This window comes from Pan troglodytes, chromosome 12 (assembly GCF_028858775.2).
Source record: "Pan troglodytes isolate AG18354 chromosome 12, NHGRI_mPanTro3-v2.0_pri, whole genome shotgun sequence".
Lineage (NCBI taxonomy): Eukaryota > Metazoa > Chordata > Mammalia > Primates > Hominidae > Pan > Pan troglodytes.
The window spans coordinates 69,072,447-69,075,248 of record NC_072410.2 but is presented as its reverse complement, the minus strand read 5'-3'; the positions used below and the strand labels follow the sequence as shown (position 1 = coordinate 69,075,248).

The window sequence follows — 2,802 nt, the reverse complement described above, 5'->3', positions numbered from 1 at the left end:
CACAAACAAGCCATTAGATTGACAGCAAAATTTTTCCACACTATAATGATTCACTAATGTGTTGACTGCTACCACACAATAATCAATTAGAAAACTTAAAGAATAGAAAATCTGAACTATTTTTAATGTGTTTTTTCCTCTTTTCACATTGAGATCACTTACATACAATAAAATGCATAGGCTTTGAGCGATGAACTTTGACAAATGTGTATATCCATGTAACCATAATGCTGGTCAAGACAAAAAACATTTCCATCAGCACTAAATGTCCCCATGTGTCCCTTCCAGTCAACTCACCACCACCACCCAGAGGCAATCACTGTTCTAATCCTAGTACCATAGAGTAGGTTTGCCGGTTCTAAAGCTTCATGTAAATGGAATCATACAGTTTGCACTCTTTTATATCTGACTGCTTTCGCTTGACATAATGTTTTCAAGATTCATCCATGCTGTGTTTATCCATATGTTATTTGTTTATTATATGGATATACCACAGTTTGTGTTTTCTTTTCTTATTTTAAAAATTAAAAGAATGCTTTAGGAGTTTGCGTGTCATGCTTGCGCAGCGGCCACGCTAATCTTCTCTGTATCGCTCCAATGTTAGCATCTGTGCCGCTGAAGCCAGCGCTACTACAGTTTGTTTTCCACCCTCCTGGGAATGGACTTTTGGGTTTTTTCCAGTTTGAGGCTATGAGAACTACAAGTCTTCAGGTGAACATATGCTTCATTTCTCATAGGTAAATACCTAGGATTGGAGTTGCTGAGTCATAGGGTAGTCCTAAGGCTTAACTTTGTAAGAAATTGCCTGGCCAGGCATGATGGCTCGCGTCTGTAATCCCAACACTTTGGGAGGCTGAGGTGGGCTGATCATTTGAGCCCAGGAGTTTTGAGACCAGCCTAGGAAACATGGCAAAATCCTGTCTCTACAAAAAAATACAAAAATTAGCTGGGTGTGATGTCACAGGCCTGTAGTCCCAGCTACTCAGGAGGCTGAGGTGGGATGATCACTTGAGCCCAGGAGGCAGAGGTTGCAGTGAACTAAGATTGCACCACTAAACTCCAGCCTGGGTGACAGAGCTAGACCTTGTCTTAAAAAAAAGAAATTGCTGAACTTTTTTTTTACATGAACACTTCCATGTCCACGGATGCCCACATGCCAGCCTCAGCCACAGGCCAACTCTTTTTTTTTTTTTTTTGAGATGGAGTCTCACTCTGTTGCCCAGGCTGGAGTGCATGATCTTGGCTCACTGCAACCTCTGCCTCCCGGGTTCAAGTGATTCTTCTGCCTCAGCCTCTTGAGTAGCTGGGATTATAGGCGAATGCCACCATGCCCAGCTAATTTTTGTATTTTTAGTAGAGTAGGGGTTTCACCATGTTGGCCAGGCTGGTCTCGAATGCCTGACCTTGTGATGCACCCGCCTCAGCCTCCCAAAGAGCTAGGTTTACAGGCTTGAGCCACTGCGCCTGGCCGCCACAGGCCCACTCTTAAAAAGATAATGCATAATATAAGATTTTGTTTTTCTTTTCTTTTGTTTCTTTCTGCTCTGACAGGTAACTTTGATTGTCATTGACAGTTTTAAGAATTCAATACCAACCACTGAAGGGGTATGAATATCCTTGCTTAAAGAAAGTTAAAAAGACCAGGTGTGGTGGCTCACGCCTGTAATCTCAGTACTTTGGGAGGCTGAGGCAGGTGGATCACTTGAGGTCAGGAGTTTGAGACTAGCCAGGCCAACATGATGAAACCCCATCTCTACTAAAAATACACAAAATTAGCCAGGCGTGGTGGTGGGTGCCTGTAATTCCAGCTACTTGGGAGGCTGAGGTAGGAGAATCGCTTGAACATGGGAGGCGGAGGTTGCAGTGAGCTGAGACCACGCCACTGTACTGCAGCCTGGGCAACAAGAGCAAAACTCCATCTGAAAAAAAAAAAAAAAAACAAAAGTTAAAAAACAAAAGTGCTCCAAAGAAGACTTAACTCTCCAGACCAGGCCTTCAGAGGCTCTGCCAATAAAGAGATGCTATATTCATTGTTGCAAACACATCCATTCCCGGGTTACCCTCTGAACTTAGGCAGCGGGAAACTTTTTTTTTTTAATATTACCACTTGGTTTTAGCAGTGAAATCACTGCTAAAAGGGAGGATATTGTGCAAATTAATGTTATAATTAAATGTTTGGTACTAAAGTAATCTTGGACAAGTCTTTCCCTTTGTTTCTGCTTTGGAGACTTGGGGTTCCCCAAATCCTCTTGGGTGGCATTCAATGGCCAGCCCTGGCATTAGAGGGAGGACAGTTGTTCATGTTAAGACAGCTCCGGTTTTGCATGATCAGCAGCCATGCTCTACATGGGATTAAGATTTATCCCTTTGATAATAGGAAAAACAAGTAAACAAAAGGCACTGCTTGAAAATAATGATTTACCACAGAACACATTTTGCTTTAGTCAAACCTTTTTTTCTTCCTAAGGAAAAAGTGTGTGGGCTTATCTCTTGAAAATGCCAGCATGGCTGTGAACACTGGGGAAATTAAAAGACTGAATACAATAGATTTCTTATGTATGCCTACGTAGGGAGTTGCATGGCTTATTTATTAAGTTGTGTGCTAGGGGAGGATTATCTGCTTTGAACTTATCTATTACTTTGTGACAGTGATTTTTAAATATGGGGTAGTTTTGTATTGTACAAAGCCAACTTCAAATGGAATCTTAAACTTAATAACTTTGGGAGCTTTGGCTATGACTTAGAATTTGGAAAATCAGAGATATAAACATTGTCTCCACCACCAGCCCTTGCCCAGAAAAG

The 2,802-nt window shown here is 41.8% G+C and overlaps 1 non-coding gene across 1 annotated transcript; it reads right to left on the bottom strand.

Annotated features, from left to right (window-relative positions):
- Nucleotides 1-520: 520 nt before the first annotated feature.
- On the bottom strand, nt 521-628 carry LOC112208218 (U6 spliceosomal RNA). Its single transcript, XR_002942642.1, has one exon. It is a non-coding gene; the product is annotated as a U6 spliceosomal RNA (small nuclear RNA).
- Between the last annotated feature and the right edge of the window lie 2,174 nt (nt 629-2,802).